The sequence below is a fragment of the Triticum aestivum genome, chromosome 1A, assembly GCF_018294505.1.
Source record: "Triticum aestivum cultivar Chinese Spring chromosome 1A, IWGSC CS RefSeq v2.1, whole genome shotgun sequence".
Classification (NCBI taxonomy): Eukaryota; Viridiplantae; Streptophyta; class Magnoliopsida; order Poales; family Poaceae; genus Triticum; species Triticum aestivum.
In genome coordinates, this window is record NC_057794.1 from 522,597,886 (window position 1) to 522,617,873 (window position 19,988).

The window sequence follows — 19,988 nt, forward strand, 5'->3', positions numbered from 1 at the left end:
ATTTTTTAGACACTTTTTAAGTTTTGTTAGGGTTTGTGTCATGCTCAGAAAGACGAGACGGTGTTGGCTCCCTGAAGATGGAATAAACTTCTCCCCGCCTAGCCTTGTCCTAGTGGTGCGTCTAGCATCGTTAGAAGGTGTGTGGAGGTGTTTCTCTGGCGAATCTCGCATGATTCGGTCGAGGATTGTCTTTGGTGGGTCTGCTCGGACACAGACAACGGGTTACATGGGATTGATCACAAGTTTAGAATTTTGCTTAGGGTGGGAGCGCTTGCCGTTATATGGCCGTTTTGACTATGTAGAAATGATAAGGTTTTTAATGATAAAATTTCTTTCCTTATGCAGGTTATCGATAGATGTACTGGTACGTTTCGTTTATGGTCGTCTCTACAATGTGTGAAGAATCGACATCTATTTACGAAGATGCGTACACGCTTGGAGGATACGGCGAGGGATATTTTTTGCTAACATGGATAGCAACATAATCTTAGGATTGGCCCTACCTAGTCTTAGGCATTATACAGTCTCTACATGATCACTTGTATTTCGCCGGTTTTTACTTTTTACCTGTTGGACATGGACTTGTTTGGCCGTGTGCATAATACTTAAATCTTTTAAGTAATAAAACGCCCATTATCAAAAGAAATAGACAAGGGTTCCGGCCCTAGTGCCGAGGCAGTTACCCGTTGCTGTTGCAAACCTATATAAACTAAATGATGCCCCCGCTAGTTACTGGAGGACTTTGTAGCGGATTTTTGGAGTAACATCAACGTATGGAAGAAGAAAATAAGTGAAATAATATGATAGACTTCACAAATAGGCATTGATCCAAAAGTTATTTGTGGATAATCTTATCCTCCAAGTGATTAGAATTAATTTCCTACATAATTAAAGCATTCACACTTCAGAATGTCACGTAGAAATTCAAATATTCACATGATGCCACATAAATCAAATGCAATTGACGGGTAAACAGAATACGCTCATGTACCTGTTATACCATTTTCTTTCAACAATGAACAATTTGAGAAAGTATATACAGATGTAAAATCAAATTCCTATAGATCTTCAAAGATTATCTTAAAATTTGTATCACAAAGCAAGAAATGTTCAGAAATTTAAGGCAACTTGCATGACCACACTGCATTTTTTGTGCAAACAAAAACGGAGATCCAAGATGGTTAGCATAGGCATAACTTGTCCATGAAACAACACAATCTACTACCCAAACATAGATCATATATAATTGGCAATACAATCAAACCAAACATTCACATAATGGTAGGACGACAAACTTCAGAAAAATATCCAGAAAATGTGCAGATTATATCATCAGAGCTCACACAAATACATGTAGCCCCACATGATGATGTAGATGCAGTTTTGTACCGCTGAGAATACATAGAAGTGTGAGAACTTCTCTAATGTATCTTCTCTGTAGCAAAGCACGACACTGCCCTACATGCTGAAAAATTTGTAGCACCTTTAGGAAGGTATTTTACCTGGATAGTATGGTGAGTTGGTTAATTCCTAAGTGCTAGGTCAATTTTTTAGATTTATGCGTTGCATAGTACCTTGATATATATTATTCCTCATGGTATTACTCTGGTTGTTCTAGAAGGTTTCCCGAGTTCTTGTTTTTTCTAGTGCTGGATAGAAATATAAAGTGAGTGATTGATAGAAAGTTGTGATACATGTAGATAGTCATAACTGGTGAACATAATTTATACCGGTGTTGATGATAAATAGTGAAAATATAACTTAATGTCCAATCAATGTATGTATTTTATTTTTCTTTAATAAATACACAGAAGAATGGTATGATTTACTTGCTAGCTAGAATAATGTTAACATCTCTTCAGTGAAGTTAATTTTTTCCTTTTTGTATCGGAGTTCTTGTGAAGCAAAATTTTATGGCAAAACATTGGTCAAGGATTTAAATACGTATGCATATCCATCGGTAATACTTTGTTTGAGTCTTTTATATATCGCTGGGAGCAGCTTATTTAACCGGGGAGGTCGCTTGGCTAAGGGCAGATGAACTATAAAGTAGTGTACATTATAACTAAAATACTGGAGGCACTTATTTGAAATTGAATGGCAACTTTAGTTTGAAGGACGACAACAAACCTCTCGCTATTTTTTCTGGTCGAATTCTGTAAGGGACAACATCTTGTTGGTTTGGGATGCCTACAAATGTTTCATGGTTCAAGTTGGCATGTAAGAAACAGTTTGTTAGTGAATATCAAATACTTGCTCACCTCTATAGCAAGTCACATTGAAAGTGGATTTGTGTCATCAATTAAGAAGCTTTTTCTGATGATATGACTGATATCTTGGAAGGTGAACCTGTTTTCATACTTAATTTTGTTTTATTTGTAAGTGTAAGAGGAAGTTTGTACGTACAACATGACATGGTTGTTTGGCACAGGCAATGTCGAGGGCACAAATGGATTCTAGCCTAGGATGAGAGCAACCCTCTCGCTAATGATTGCAGGAGCAATATGTGCAGGAAAAGATTTCAATTCATCAACTTAGTAGATAACTATAAGTTTCTATCTGTAAAATGAAGATGGAAATAAATTCAGTTATATTATTATTACTATAGAAAGTCATGGATACACACCATGTGTTAAGTTTGTAGCAGCCAACAACAAAGTAAGAGTGCATTTTATCCAGCCTCATATGGTAAGCAACAAAATAACAGTAGCATCAACGTTTCTTCATCATGGTATGCATTCGTAGATAAATATGTGAATTTGAAGTTCAACATTGGGACAGTTAAAATTTAAGGGTGAAATTTCAGTTCAATAGTCATATCGGTACAACAGTCGAATCATGTAAAGTTTGAGCATCTTAGAACAATTATATAATTCGAGGTTTGCATCAACCAAGAAATGAACTGGACCTGTAAAGACTGGATTCATGAGAGCACGAAAGGATCAGCATATGCCAAGAGGAAGAGGGTGTGTGGAGACCCTTGGCACAGAGAGGGGACGCAACCCCAGGGTTGGAGTTGTGTCCCAGGGAACATGCACGTAGCCAGTAGGCAATGATTATCCTACCCTTGAGCCGCCATCGCCACCTTACCCGCCAGTTCTACACCCAACGGCGGCCACAAACCCTAGAGTAGATTGGGCTCTGTTGCGTCCACCGCCAAGTGGCGTTTGTGTCATTTGGGTTGAACGAGATGGGGAATGAGACGGGATGGTGGGATTATCTCTTGGGTTGAGCGAGATGTGGAAGAGCTTAGACCGGTCACAATGGGAGTATCATAGGTAGTATCATGCATGCCAACTAGGCATTTTGCTGAGGTGACACACAATTAAATGAGAAAAGCGAGGATTGAATATCACAATATATTTCGTATCATATTAAATGATGTACTAATATGTGTCATGCATGACAATAAACGAGGTCACTATGATACCGAAATATGATCCTATGCATTGTGAATGTAGTATCATACACTAGTATCAATGCATGATACTAATATATGACACTTCTCGGACGAAATCACTATTCTGACCCTTTGAACGAACTTTGTCATAAAATGAACTCGACGTGAAAGTATTTCACGATCTGACCCTTTTAGCAACGCCATAGCCCGCGGCGTTTCTGCTCAAAGAAGAAACGCCGAGGTAGCTAGCGTTTCTGATCAAAGAAGAAACGCCGAGGTAGCTAGCGTTGCGGACCAGGTAAGAAACGCCGAAGGCGCTGGCGTTTCTGGCCATCATAGAAACGCCAAGGAACCATGGCGTTGCTGCCCTCTTTGGTCATAATTAATTAGCCTTATTAATTAGGTTATTCATCCACGTCCCACATGCATATGAAAAAGGGCAGCAACGCCATGGTCATTGGCGTTTCTATGATGGGCTGCAACGCCAGCGTCTTCAGCGTTTCTTATCTGGTCCGCAACGCTAGCTACCTCGGCGTTTCTTCTTTAGTCAGAAACGCTAGCTACCTCGGCGTTTCTATGTTGGACAGAAACGCCGCGGGCTGTGGCGTTGCTAAAAGGGTCAGATCGTGAAATACTTTCACGTCAAGTTCATTTTGTGAAAAAGTTCGTTCAAAGGGTCAGAATAGTGATTTCGTCCACACTTCTCGGCGTGACCAGCCTTGTGAGAAGGGATTCCATGGCGACGTTTCGATTGGAGTGGTTCGCTTTCGCTTTCGCTTCCACGGGTCGAGGAAGGAGATATCGGGAGGGGCGTGGAGCACGGTTGGATTATCTTTTGGGCTGCAGATCTGAGCCTTCTGTGGTTAATCGAATGGTTTAGAAAAAAATATTGTGACGTGGATGCATTAGAACGCAAAAATAATCACCTAGTGAGGGCTTCTATTTAGATATAGCAGATTATGCTTTAGCGACTTGCCTTCATTTGTTTTCAGCATTCTATAAAGAAAAGGTCTATAGCTAGCTTCTGTAAGGGCATTTGTCCTTTGAGACGTAAACAGACTGCAAAACTAGCTGCCGCTGACTAATCATCACCATAGTCTGCTAAACTGTCAAAAATTCACAGAGTTAATTACACATATAGTGCACAAACTTGCATGGTATGTACAGATTCATACGACAACTTGAAAAATGACACAAATTAATCCACTAACTTGAGTTTTGGAAACATTTTCATACATTTCTGTTACTCACCGTCAAATGGTCCGTTAACTCTACCAGTCTGCCTATATCACAAAAAAAAATTGTGGTTGACGGGCTTGTTGGAGCCTTTAAAAAAATCAGAAAGCATATTTAGAAATTTTTTAAAAAATCAAAAAAAATGTGAAAACTTATGTGGAGCCCGTTTCTCAAATGCCATACGTATGTATCTAAAAAAATCCAAAATATATATGCATTGAGAAAGCAGCGTACACTACCGGCAAAAAAAGAGAGAAAAACAGCGGACATTACCAGTGAAAAAAATACAGTAATGAAAAAGAAAGCAGCGTACGCAGCCTAAAAGGATATAGATAACTTTGGATCATTGTTTAACAGCAAACAGGTGGAATTTGTGCGAACGTCTCTGACTCGAAACCTGGTCAGAACATTTTTTAGTTAAAACTAATTTCTCCCAGTGGCTGACAGGATGGACCCACGTTATGATAAAGGAGAGTGTGGGCCTGGTGCTACGCTGGCGTGCAATGTAGACGAATGTAACGGAGCACTAACGGTAAGTGACCGAATTGTACTGAAATGTCCCCGAAACTCAAGTTATATGATCAATTTGTGTCATCTTGCAAGTTGTTGTATGAATTTGTACACACCGTACAAGTTCGTGTATCATAGGTGTAATTAACTCAAATTCACAGGGTTTTAAGTTTTAGTTTTTTTTTCGTGAGTATGCAAAAGATTTGTGTATCATTGTATTGGTAGAAGGAATATAATGTGATTGTTACAAGGTTGATCCCGTAAGAACATGCATACAAGAGATGGTGTGAACGAGATAAACAAGGGCGTAGGTAGAGGGACTGCACAACCCAAGTAGAAACACACTACGTCTTGCCAATCAATTGGCCAAGCCCATTGGCCCTGGTGCGCACCCAAGCGCGGGCGTCTTCTTTGATGCAATCGGAGAGTCTGATGACAGAAGGGCTACCGCCGTTGAACACGCAGTCGTTGCGTACTTCCAAAGTCTCCAAGTAGTGAGGATGATGACAGTGGCAAGCCCACGACGAAGAGTGGTGTGGGGGAGTCGTGGATGGAGGCAGAGAACCACTCGCGAAACTCGCAGTCCGAGTTGGGTAGGGTGGCTGTGACGTGGCACCAAGAGAGGATCTCGTGCTAAAATTGGCGCGAAAAAGAGCAACCGGCCAGCAGGTGTTGCATAGTCTCCGGCTCCTGGTTGCACATCAAACAGAGAGGCGCCTGGGGTGGCCACGGCATGCCAACCTATCCGCCATCCAACATCTGTCCTGATAGGCCAGCCATAGAAAGATCTTGACCCTGAGAGGCGCCCAAGACTTCCAGGTAAGCCGCCAAGCCGACTCGATGCTCGATCCAGAGAAGAGCGTCCGGTAACAAGTCCCAGCAGAGTACGTGGCTGACGTGATCCATCGCCAAGAGATGCTGAGGGAGACCTGGATTAGGGGGTACCCGGACAGCCGGATTATATCCTTAGGCCGGACTGTTGGACTATGAAGATACAAGATTGAAGACTTCATCTCGTGTCCGGATGAGACTCTACTTGGCGTGGAAGGCAAGCTACGCAATACGGATATGTATATCTCCTCCTTTGTAACGGACCTTGTGTAACCCTAGCCCCATCCGGTGTCTATATAAACCGGAGGGTTTTAGTCCGTAGGACAACATACAATCATACCATAGGCTAGCTTCTAGGGTTTAGCCTCTCCGATCTCGTGGTAGATCAACTCTTGTAATACTCATATCATCAAGAATAAATCAAGCAGGACGTAGGGTTTTACCTCCATCAAGAGGGCCAGAACCTGGGTAAAACATTGTGTTCCCTGTCTCCTGTTACCATCCGCCTTAGACGCACAGTTCGGGACCCCCTACCCGAGATCCGCCGGTTTTGACACCGACATTGGTGCTTTCATTGAGAGTTCCTCTGTGTTGTCGCCGTTAGGCTTGATGGCTCCTATGATCATCGATAGCGATGTAGTCCAGGGTGAGACTTTTCTCCCCAGACAAATCTTTGTGTTCGGTGGCTTCGCTGCGGGCCAACTCGCTTGGCCATCTGGAGCAGATCGAAAGTTACGCCCCTGCCTTGATCTTTGACGGATTCGAGCCCCTGCCTTGTGCGCCGCGCGGTCACGATGAGTACGATTTAGCTCTACCGTCGGACCGTATTCAGGAGATCGCACCGGCAGCCGCTCCGAGCCTCAATTCGAAGCCAATTGCGCCATCCATGGACGGGTGGATGGACCCCGTCATGGAGGCCGTATCCTCAGCGGCGATCGGGCCGAATATCGACTTTACCCTTCACGAGAGCCGTGTTGCCAAACTGCTGGATCCTTCTCCGGCCACGGACTCCGAACCGCTTGCGCCCGTTCCCGTCGAATCCGATTGGGCGCCGATCATGGAGTTTACCTCCGCGGATATTTTTTAGCACTCGCCCTTTGGCGACATACTGAACTCATTAAGGTCTCTCTCCTTGTCAGGAGAGGCCTGGCCGAACTACGTCCGGCAGGATTGGGATGCGGATGACGAAGAAATTCGCCGCCCACCCACCACCCACTTAGTAGCCACTGTCGATGACTTAACCGACATGCTCGACTTCGACTCTGAAGACATCGACGGTATGGACGATGATGCAGGAGTCGAAGAGGAACCAATGCCCACAGGGCACTGGACATCCACCTCATCATACGATATATACATGGTGGACACACCCAAAGAAGGCAACAACGATGAGACAACGGAGGATGATGTTGGAAATATGCCCTAGAGGCAATAATAAAATGGTTATTATTATATTTCTTTGTTCATGATAATTGTCTATTGTTCATGCTATAATTGTGTTATCCGGAAATCGTAATACATGTGTGAATACATAGACCACAACACGTCCCTAGTGAGCCTCTAGTTGACTAGCTCGTTGATCAAAAGATAGTCATGGTTTCCTGACTATGGACATTGGATGTCATTGATAACGGGATCACATCATTAGGAGAATGATGTGATGGACAAGACCCAATCCTAAGCATAGCTCAAAGATCGTGTAGTTCGTTTGCTATAGCTTTTCCGAATGTCAAGTATCATTTCCTTAGACCATGAGATTGTGCAACTCCCGGATACCGTAGGAGTGCTTTGGGTGTGCCAAACGTCACAACGTAACTGGGTGACTATAAAGGTACCCTACAGGTATCTCCGAAAGTGTCTGTTGGGTTGGCACGAATCGAGACTGGGATTTGTCACTCCGTATGACAGAGAGGTATCTCTGGGCCCACTCGGTAATACATCATCATAATGAGCTCAATGTGACCAAGTGGTTGATCACGGGATCATGCATTACGGTACGAGTAAAGTGACTTGCCAGTAACAAGATTGAACGAGGTATTGGGATACCGACGATCGAGTCTCGGGCAAGTAACATACCGATTGACAAAGGGAATTGTATACAGATTGATTGAATCCTCGACATCGTGGTTCATCCGATGAGATCATCGAGGAGCATGTGGGAGCCAACATGGGTATCCATATCCCGCTGTTGGTTATTGACCGGAGAGTCGTCTCGGTCATGTCTGCGTGTCTCCCGAACCCGTAGGGTCTACACACTTAAGGTTCAGTGACGCTAGGGTTGTTGAGATATTAGTATACGGTAACCCGAAAGTTGTTCGGAGTCCCGGATGAGATCCCGGACGTCACGAGGAGTTCCGGAATGGTCCGGAGGTGAAGATTTATATATAGGAAGTCAAGTTTCGGCCATCGGGAAAGTTTCGGGGGTAATCGGTATTGTACCGGGACCACCGGAAGGGTCCCGGGGGTCCACCGGGTGGGGCCACCTATCCCGGAGGGGCCCATGGGCTGAAGTGGGAGGGGAACCAGCCCCTAGTGGGCTGGTGCGCCCCCCTTGGGCCTCCCCCTGCGCCTAGGGTTGAAAACCCTAGGGGTGGGAGGCGCCCCACTTGGCTTGGGGGGCAAGCCACCCCCTTGGCCGCCGCCCCCCTTGGAGATTGGATCTCCTAGGGCCGGCGCCCCCATAGGGACCCTATATATAGTGAGGAGGGGGGAGAGAGGGCAGCCGCACCCTAGCCCCTGGCGCCTCCCTCTCCCTCCCGTGACACTCATCTCCCTGAGCTTGGCGAAGCCCTGCCGAGATCGCCGTTGCTTCCACCACCACGCCGTCGTGCTGCTGGATCTTCATCAACCTCTCCTTCCCCCTTGCTGGATCAAGTTGGAGGATACGTCTTCCCAACCGTACGTGTGTTGAACACGGAGGTGCCGTCCGTTCGGCGCTAGGTCATCGGTGATTTGGATCACAACGAGTACGACTCCATCAACCCCGTTCTCTTGAACGCTTCCGCGCGCGATCTACAAGGGTATGTAGATGCACTCCTCTCTCCCTCGTTTCTAGATGACTCCATAGATTGATCTTGGTGATGCATAGAAAATTTTAAAATTCTGCTACGTTCCCCAACAGTGGCATCATGAGCTAGGTCTATGCGTAGTTTCTATGCACGAGTAGAACACAAAGCAGTTGTGGGCGTGGATATTGTCAATTTGCTTGCCGTTACTAGTCTTATCTTGATTCGGCGGCATCGTGGGATGAAGCGGCCCGGACCGACCTTACACGTACGCTTACGTGAGACTGGTTCCACCGATTGACATGCACTAGTTGCATGAGGTGGCTGGCGGGTGTCTGTCTCTCCCACTTTAGTCGGAACGGATTCGATGAAAAGGGTCCTTATGAAGGGTAAATAGAAATTGTCATATCACGTTGTGGTTTTGGCGTAGGTAAGAAACGTTCTTGCTAGAAACCTATAGCAGCCACGTAAAAACTTGCAACAACAATTAGAGGACGTCTAACTTGTTTTTGCAGCATGTGCCGTGTGATGTGATATGGCCAAAAGGATGTGATGAATGATATATGTGATGTATGAGATTGATCATGTTCTTGTAATAGGAATCACGACTTGCATGTCGATGAGTATGACAACCGGCAGGAGCCATAGGAGTTGTCTTTATTTATTTATGACCTGCGTGTCAACATAAACGTCATGTAATTACTTTACTTTATTGCTAAAGCGTTAGCCATAGTAGTAGAAGTAATAGATGACGAGACAACTTCAAGAAGACACGATGATGGAGATCATGGTGTCATGCCGGTGACAACGATGATCATGAAGCCCCAAAGATGGAGATCAAAAGGAGCAAATGATATTGGCCATATCATGTCACTATTTGATTGCATGTGATGTTTATCATGTTTTACATCTTATTTGCTTAGAACGACGGTAGCTTAAATAAGATGATCCCTCGTAATAATTTCAAGAAGGTGTTCCCCCTAACCGTGCACTGTTGCAAAGGTTCGTTGTTTCGAAGCACCACGTGATGATCGGGTGTGATAGATTCTAACATTCGAATACAACGGGTGTAAGACAGATTTACACACGCAATACACTTAGGTTGACTTGACGAGCCTAGCATGTACAGACATGGCCTCGGAACACGGAAGACCGAAAGGTCGAGCATGAGTCGTATAGAAGATACGATCAACATGAAGATGTTCACCGATGTTGACTAGTCCGTCTCACGTGATGATCGGACACGGCCTAGTTAACTCGGATCATGTTATACTTAGATGACTGGAGGGATGTCTATCTGATTGGGAGTTCATTGAATAATTTGATCAGATGAACTTAATTATGATGAACTTAGTCTAAAATCTTTACAATATGTCTTGTAGATCAAATGGCCCATGTTGTCCTCAACTTCAACGCGTTCCTAGAGAAAACCAAGCTGAAAGATGATGGCAGCAACTATACGGACTGGGTCCGGAACCTGAGGATCATCCTCATAGCTGCCAAGAAAGATTATGTCCTAGAAGCACCGCTAGGTGACGCACCGTCCCACAGAACCAAGACGTTATGAACGCTTGGCAGACACGTGCTGATGATTACTCCCTCATTCAGTGCCGCATGCTTTATAGCTTAGAACCGGGGCTCCAAAAGCGTTTTGAGAGACACGGAGCATATGAGATGTTCAAAGAGCTGAAAATGTTTTTTCAAGCTCATGCCCGGGTTGAGAGATATGAAGTCTCTGACAAGTTCTTCAGCTGTAAGATGGAGGAAAATAGTTCTGTTAGTGAGCACATACTCAAAATGTTTGGGTTGCATAACCGCTTGACTCAGCTGGGAGTTAATATCCCGGATGACGCGGTCATTGACAGAATCCTTCAGTCGCTTCCACCGAGCTACAAGAGCTTTGTGATGAACTTCAATATGCAGGGGATGGAAAAGACCATTCCTGAGGTATATTCAATGCTGAAATCAGCAGAGGTGGAAATCAAAAAGGAACATCAAGTGTTGATGGTGAATAAAACCACTAAGTTCAAGAAAGGCAAGGGTAAGAAGAACTTCAAGAAGGATGGCAAGGGAGTTACCGCGCCCGGTAAGCAAGCTGTCGGGAAGAAGCCAAAGAATGGACCCAAGCCCGAGACTGAGTGTTTTTATTGCAAGGGAAGTGGTCACTGGAAGCGGAACAACCCCAAATACTTAGTGGACAAGAAGGCCGGCAACACTAAAGGTATACGTGATATACATGTAATTGATGTGTACCTTACCAGTACTCGTAGTAGCTCCTGGGTATTTGATACCGGTGCGGTTGCTCACATTGGTAACTCAAAGCAGGAGCTGCGGAATAAGCGGAGACTGGCGAAGGACGAGGTGACGATGCGCGCGGGGAATGGTTCCAAGGTCGATGTGATCGCTGTCGGCACGCTACCTCTACATTTACCTACGGGATTAGTTTTAAACCTCAATAATTGTTATTTAGTGCCAGCTTTGAGCATGAACATTGTATCAGGATCTCGTTTAATTCGAGATGGCTACTCATTTAAATCCGAGAATAATGGTTGTTCTATTTATATGAGAGATATGTTTTATGGTCATGCTCCGATGGTGAATGGTTTATTCTTAATGAATCTCGAGCGTAATGCTACACATATTCATAGTGTGAATACCAAAAGATGTAAGGTTGATAATGATAGTCCCACATACTTGTGGCACTGCCGCCTTGGTCACATAGGTGTCAAACGCATGAAGAAGCTCCATGCAGATGGACTTTTAGAGTCTCTTGATTACGAATCATTTGACACGTGCGAACCATGCCTCATGGGTAAGATGACCAAGACTCCGTTCTCAGGAACAATGGAGCGAGCAACCAACTTATTGGAAATCATACATACTGATGTGTGCGGTCCAATGAGTGTTGAGGCTCACGGTGGCTATCGTTATGTTCTCACCCTCACTGATGACTTGAGTAGATATGGGTATGTCTACTTAATGAAACACAAGTCTGAGACCTTTGAAAAGTTCAAGGAATTTCAGAGTGAGGTTGAGAATCAACGTGACAGGAAAATCAAGTTCTTGCGATCAGATCGTGGGGGAGAATACTTGAGTCACGAATTTGGCACACACTTAAGAAAATGTGGAATAGTTTCACAACTCACGCCGCCTGGAACACCTCAGCGTAATGGTGTGTCCGAACGTCGTAATCGCACTCTATTAGATATGGCGCGATCTATGATGTCTCTTACCGATTTACCGCTATCATTTTGGGGCTATGCTTTAGAGACTGCCGCATTCACTTTAAATAGGGCTCCGTTGAAATCCGTTGAGACGACACCGTATGAATTATGGTTTGGGAAGAAACCTAAGCTGTCGTTTCTAAAAGTTTGGAGATGTGATGCTTATGTCAGGAAACTTCAACCTGAAAAGCTCGAACCCAAGTCGGAAAAATGCGTCTTCATAGGATACCCTAAAGAAACTGTTGGGTATACCTTCTACCTCAGATCCGAAGGCAAGATCTTTGTTGCCAAGAATGGGTCCTTTCTAGAGAAAGAGTTTCACTCGAAAGAAATAAGTGGGAGGAAGGTAGAACTTGATGAAGTATTACCTCTTGAACCGGTAAGTGGCGCAGCTCAAGAAAATGTTCCTGAGGTGCCTGCACCGACTAGAGAGGAAGTTGATGATGATGATGATGAAACTTCAGATCAAGTTGCTACTGAACTTCGTAGGTCCACAAGGACACGTTCCGCACCAGAGTGGTACGGCAACCCTGTCTTAGAAATCATGTTGTTAGACAACGGTGAACCTTCGAACTATGAAGAAGCGATGGCGGGCCCAGATTCCGACAAATGGCTGGAAGCCATGAAATCCGAGATAGGATCCATGTATGAAAACGAAGTATGGACTTTGACTGACTTGCCCATTGATCGGCGAGCCATAGAAAATAAATGGATCTTTAATAAGAAGACAGACGTGGATGGTAATGTGACCATCTATAAAGCTCGGCTTGTCGCTAAGGGTTATCGACAAGTTCAAGGGGTTGACTATGATGAGACTTTCTCACCCGTAGCGAAGCTGAAGTCCGTCCGAATCATGTTAGCAATTGTCGCATTCTATTATTATGAGATATGGCAAATGGACGTCAAAACGACATTCTTAATGGTTTCCTTAAGGAAGAATTGTATATGATGCAGCCGGAAGGTTTTGTCGATCCTAAGAATGTTGACAAGGTGTGCAAGCTCCAATGCTCGATTTATGGGCTGGTAAAAGCATCTTGGAGTTGGAACATTCGTTTTGATGAAATGATCAAAACGTTTGGGTTTATGCAGACTTATGGAGAAGCCTGCATTTACAAGAAAGTGAGTGGGAGCTCTGTAGCATTTCTCATATTGTATGTGGATGACATACTGTTGATGGGAAATGATATAGAATTCTTGGAAAGCATAAAGGCCTACTTGAACAAGTGTTTTTCAATGAAGGACCTTGGAGAAGCTGCTTATATATTAGGCATCAAGATCTATAGAGATAGATCGAGACGCCTCATTGGTCTTTCACAGAGTACGTACCTTGACAAGATATTGAAGAAGTTCAAAATGGATCAGTCAAAGAAGGGATTCTTGCCTGTATTGCAAGGTACGAGATTGAGCACGGCTCAATGCCCGACCACGGCAGAAGATAGAGAAAAGATGAGTGTCGTCCCCTATGCCTCGGCCATAGGGTCTATCATGTATGCTATGCTGTGTACCAGACCTGATGTAAACCTTGTCGTGAGTTTGGTAGGAAGGTACCAAAGTAATCCCGGCATGGAACACTGGACAGCGGTCAAGAATATCCTAAAGTACCTGAAAAGGACTAAGGAAATATTTCTCGTTTATGGAGGTGACGAAGAGCTCGTCGTAAAGGGTTACGTCGATGCTAGCTTCGACACAGATTTGGATGACTCTAAGTCACAAACCGGATACGTGTATATTTTGAATGGTGGGGCAGTAAGCTGGTGCAGTTGCAAGCAAAGCGTTGTGGCGGGATCTACATGTGAAGCGGAGTACATGGCAGCCTCGGAGGCAGCACAAGAAGCAGTCTGGGTGAAGGAGTTCATTACCGACCTAGGAGTCATACCCAATGCTTCGGTACCCATGACCCTCTTCTGTGACAACACTGGAGCTATTGCCCTTGCCAAGGAGCCCAGGTTTCACAGGAAGACCAGGCATATCAAGCGTTGCTTCAACTCCATTCGTGAAAGTGTTCAAAATGGAGACATAGAGATTTGTAAAGTACATACGGACCTGAATGTAGTAGATCCGTTGACTAAACCTCTCCCTAGAGCAAAACATGATCAACACCAGAACTGCATGGGTGTTCGATTCATCACAATGTAACTAGAATATTGACTCTAGTGCAAGTGGGAGACTGTTGGAAATATGCCCTAGAGGCAATAATAAAATGGTTATCATTATATTTCTTTGTTCATGATAATTGTCTATTGTTCATGCTATAATTGTGTTATCCGGAAATCGTAATACATGTGTGAATACATAGACCACAACACGTCCCTAGTGAGCCTCTAGTTGACTAGCTCGTTGATCAAAGGATAGTCATGGTTTCCTGACTATGGACATTAGATGTCATTGATAACGGGATCACATCATTAGGAGAATGATGTGATGGACAAGACCCAATCCTAAGCTTAGCTCAAAGATCGTGTAGTTCGTTTGCTGTAGCTTTTCTGAATGTCAAGTATCATTTCCTTAGACCATGAGATTGTGCAACTCCCGGATACCGTAGGAGTGCCTTGGGTGTGCCAAACGTCACAACGTAACTGGGTGACTATAAAGGTACATTACAGGTATCTCCGAAAGTGTCTGTTGGGTTGGCACGAATCGATACTGGGATTTGTCACTCCGTATGACGGAGAGGTATCTCTGGGCCCACTCGGTAATGCATCATCATAATGAGCTCAATGTGATCAAGTGGTTGATCACGGGATCATGCATTACGGTACGAGTAAAGTGACTTGCCGGTAACGAGACTGAACAAGGTATTGGGATACCGACGATCGAGTCTCGGACAAGTAACGTACCGATTGACAAAGGGAATTGTATACGGATTGATTGAATCCTCGACATCGTGGTTCATCCGATGAGATCATCGTGGAGCATGTGGGAGCCAACATGGGTATCCAGATCCCGCTGTTGGTTATTGACCGGAGAGTCATCTCGGTCATGTCTGCATGTCTCCCGAACCCGTAGGGTCTACACACTTAAGGTTCGGTGACGCTAGGGTTGTTAGGAAGACTTGTATGTGATTACCGAATGTTGTTCGGAGTCCCGGATGAGATCCAGGACGTCACGAGGAGTTCCAGAATGGTCCGGAGGTAAAGATTTATATATGGGAAGTTGTCATATGGTCGCCCGAAAGTTTCGGGGGCATATCGGTATTGTACCGGGGTCACCGGAGGGGTTCCGGGGGTCCACCTCTTCCGGAGGGCCTTATGGGCTGTATGGAGAAGGGAACCAGCCCAAGTGGGCTGTGGCGCCACACCCCCCTAGGGCCCATGCGCCTAGGGTTGGGGGAAACCCTAAGGGGGGGCGCCCCCTTGCTTGGGGGGCAAGCCCCCCTCCCCTTGGCCGCCGCCCCCCCTCTATATCTCATCTAGAGGGGGCCGGCCCCCTTCCCCTTTCCCCTATAAATAGAGGGGTGAGGGGAGGGCTGCACACAACATCCAAGGCGCAGCCCCTCCCCTCCCCAACACCTCTCCTCCTCCATAAGAGCTTGGCGAAGCCCTGCTGGAGTACTGCAGCTTCATCACCACCACGCCGTCGTGCTGCTGTTGGAGCCCTCTTCCTCAACCTCTCCCTCCTCCTTGCTGGATCAAGGCGCGAGAGACGCCCTCGCTCCGTACGTGTGTTGAACGCGGAGGTGCCGTCCGTTCGGCACTAGGATCTTCGGTGATTTGGATCACGTCGAGTACGACTCCATCAACCCCGTTCTCTTGAACGCTTCCGCTTGTGATCTACAAGGGTATGTAGATGCACTCCTCTCTCCCTCGTTGCTAGATGACTCCATAGATTGATCTTGGTGATGCGTAGAAAATTTTAAAATTCTGCTATGTTCCCCAATAGTGACAACACTGGAGCTATTGCCCTTGCCAAGGAGCCCAGGTTTCACAGGAAGACCAGGCATATCAAGCGTCCCTTCAACTCCATTCGTGAAAGTGTTCAAAATGGAGACATAGAGATTTGTAAAGTACATACGGACCAGAATGTGGCAGATCCGTTGACTAAACCTCTCCCTAGAGCAAAACATGATCAACACCAGAACTGCATGGGTGTTCGATTCATCACAATGTAACTAGACTATTGACTCTAGTGCAAGTGGGAGACTGTTGGAAATATGCCCTAGAGGCAATAATAAAATGGTTATTATTATATTTCTTTGTTCATGATAATTGTCTATTGTTCATGCTATAATTGTGTTATCCGGAAATCGTAATACATGTGCGAATACATAGACCACAACACGTCCCTAGTGAGCCTCTAGTTGACTAGCTCGTTGATCAAAAGATAGTCATGGTTTCCTAAATATGGACATTGGATGTCATTGATAACGGGATCACATCATTAGGAGAATGATGTGATGGACAAGACCCAATCCTAAGCATAGCTCAAAGATCGTGTAGTTCGTTTTCTATAGCTTTTCCGAATGTCAAGTATCATTTCCTTAGACCATGAGATTGTGCAACTCCTGGATACCGTAGGAGTGCTTTGGGTGTGCCAAACGTCACAACGTAACTGGGCGACTATAAAGGTACACTATAGGTATCTCCGAAAGTGTCTGTTGGGTTGGCACGAATCGAGACTGGGATTTGTCACTCCGTATGACGGAGAGGTATCTCTGGGCCCACTCGGTAATGCATCATCATAATGAGCTCAATGTGACCAAGTGGTTGATCACGGGATCATGCATTATGGTACGAGTAAAGTGACTTGCCGGTAATGAGATTGAATGAGGTATTGGGATACCGACGATCGAGTCTCGGGCAAGTAACGTACCGATTGACAAAGGGAATTTTATACGGATTGATTGAATCCTCGACATCGTGGTTCATCCGATGAGATCATCGAGGAGCATGTGGGAGCCAACATGGGTATCCAGATCCCGCTGTTGGTTATTGACCGGAGAGTCGTCTCGGTCATGTCTGCGTGTCTCCCGAACCCGTAGGGTCTACACACTTAAGGTTCGGTGACGCTAGGGTTGTTGAGATATTAGTATACGGTAACCCGAAAGTTGTTCGGAGTCCTGGATGAGATCCCGGACATCACGAGGAGTTCCGGAATGGTCCAGAGGTGAAGATTTATATATAGGAATTCAAGTTTCGGCCATCGGGAAAGTTTCAGGGGTAATCGGTATTGTACCGGGACCACCGGAAGGGTCCCGGGGGTCCACCGGGTGGGGCCACCTATCCCGGAGGGGCCCATGGGCTGAAGTGGGAGGGGAACCAGCCCCTAGTGGGCTGGTGCGCCCCCCTTGGGCCTCTCCCTGCGCCTAGGGTTGAAAACCCTAGGGGTGGGAGGCGCCCCACTTGGCTTGGGGGGCAAGCCACCCCCTTGGCCGCCGCCCCCCTTGGAGATTGGATCTCCTAGGGCCGGCGCCCCCCTAGGGACCCTATATATAGTGAGGAGGGGGCAGGGAGGGCAGCCGCACCCTAGCCCCTGGCGCCTCCCTCTCCCTCCCGTGACACTCATCTCCCTGAGCTTGGCGAAGCCCTGCCGAGATCGCCGTTGCTTCCACCACCACGCCGTCGTGCTGCTGGATCTTCATCAACCTCTCCTTCCCCCTTGCTGGATCAAGTTGGAGGAGACATCTTCCCAACTGTACATGTGTTGAACACGGAGGTGCCGTCCGTTCAGCGCTAGGTCATCGGTGATTTGGATCACGACGAGTACGACTCCATCAACCCCGTTCTCTTGAACGCTTCCGCGCGCGATCTATAAGGGTATGTAGATGCACTCCTCTCTCCCTTGTTGCTAGATGACTCCATAGATTGATCTTGGTGATGCGTAGAAAATTTTAAAATTCTGCTACGTTCCCCATCAAATGACCCCTCCAAGAAGCAACCCAAGTGCCGGCGTCAGTGGCGCCGCTCTAAGTCCCGCCAAGGCAAAAGTGGTGATACCGGCACCGGAGATAATAGCACTCCGGACAGTGCCAAAGACAACAAAAATCCCCTCCAGCAAGATTTAGAGCAGGAGGATGGAGGAGCCAGCCCTCCTAAGAGAGCGGCAGATGGAGAGGCGGAGGATGATAATTACATGCCTCCCTCCGAAGACGAGGCAAGCCTCGACGATGACGAATTCGCCGTGCTGGGGGATCCCATCGAACAAGAGCGCTTCAAGCGCCGGCTTATAGCCATGACAAATAGCCTTAAGAAAAAGCAGTCGCAGCTTCAAGCTGATCAAGATTTGCTAGCCGACAGATGGACTGAAGTCCTGGCGGCCGAGGAATATAAACTCGAACATCCCTCCAAGAGTTACCCAAAGTGCAGGTTGCTACCCCGACTGGAGGAGGAAGCACCGAAACCTACATCCCCGGCGTATGACGCGGCTAATCGGCCACCTCGTGGCCGCGACAGAGAAACATTCCAGCCAAAAGCTCAGCCCGCACCCCGACGCCATTCAAATAAAAAGGCATGGGGAAATACGCCAGACCTGCGAGGCGTACTGGAGGATAAAGCAAAACATGCAAGTTCGATCTACGGATCACGAGGGCGCGCCACTATGCGAGACGATAATCGTCACGCCGGATACAGCAAAAGTAAGTCCGGCCAGGTCGAACATATCGGGCAAGACTCATTCGAGCTGCGTCGCGATATAGCCCAGTAAAGAGGCGCCGCACACCCCTTATACTTCACAGACGAAGTAATGGATCATCAAATCCCAGAGGGTTTCAAACCCGTAAATATAGAATCATACGATGGCACAGCAGATCCTGCGGTATGGATCGAAGATTTCCTCCTGCACATCCACTTGGCCCGCGGTGATGACCTACACGCCATCAAATACCTCCCACTAAAACTCAAAGGACCAGCGCGACATTGGCTCAACAGCTTGCCAGCAGAGTCCATTGGCTGTTGGGAAGATCTGGAAGCCGCATTCCTCAACAACTTTCAAGGCACTTATGTGCGACCACCAGATGCCGATGACTTGAGACACATAATTCAGCAGCCAGAGGAATCGGCCACGCAATTCTGGACACGGTTCCTAACAAAAAAAAATCAAATCGTCGACTGTCCGGATGCAGAGGCCCTAGCAGCTTTCAAGCACAACATCCGCGACGAGTGGCTAGCCCAGCACCTTGGTCAGGAAAAGCCGAAATCTATGGCAGCCCTCACGACACTCATGACCCACTTTTGTGCGGGAGAAGACAGCTGGCTGGCTTGCAACAATAACATATCAAAAAACTATGGTACTTCAGATACCAAGGACGGCAATGGCAGATCATGTCGCAACAAGCATAAGCGCCGCATTAACAGCGACAATACCGAGAATACGGCAGTCAATGCCGGATTCAAGGGCTCTAAACCCGGTCAGCGGAAAAACCATTCAAAAGAAGTACTCCGGGCCCGTCCAGTTTGGACCGTATACTCGATCGCTCATGTCAAATACACGGCACCCCCGACAAGCCAGCCAACCACACCAACAGGGATTGTTGGGTGTTCAAGCAGGCCGACAAGTTAAATGCCGAAAACAAAGATAAGGGGTCACATAGCGATGACGAGGAGGAGCCCCGGCAGCCGAACACTGGAGGACAGAAGAGGTTCCCCCCACAAGTGCGGACGGTGAACATGATATACGCAACCCACATCCCGAAGAGGGAGCGGAAGCGTGCGCTCAGGGACGTATATGCGTTGGAGCCAGTCGCCCCAAAATTCAACCCATGGTCTTCCTGTCCGATCACCTTCGATCGCAGGGACCACCCCACTAGTATCCGTCATGGCGGATTCGCTGCACTGGTCCTAGACCCAA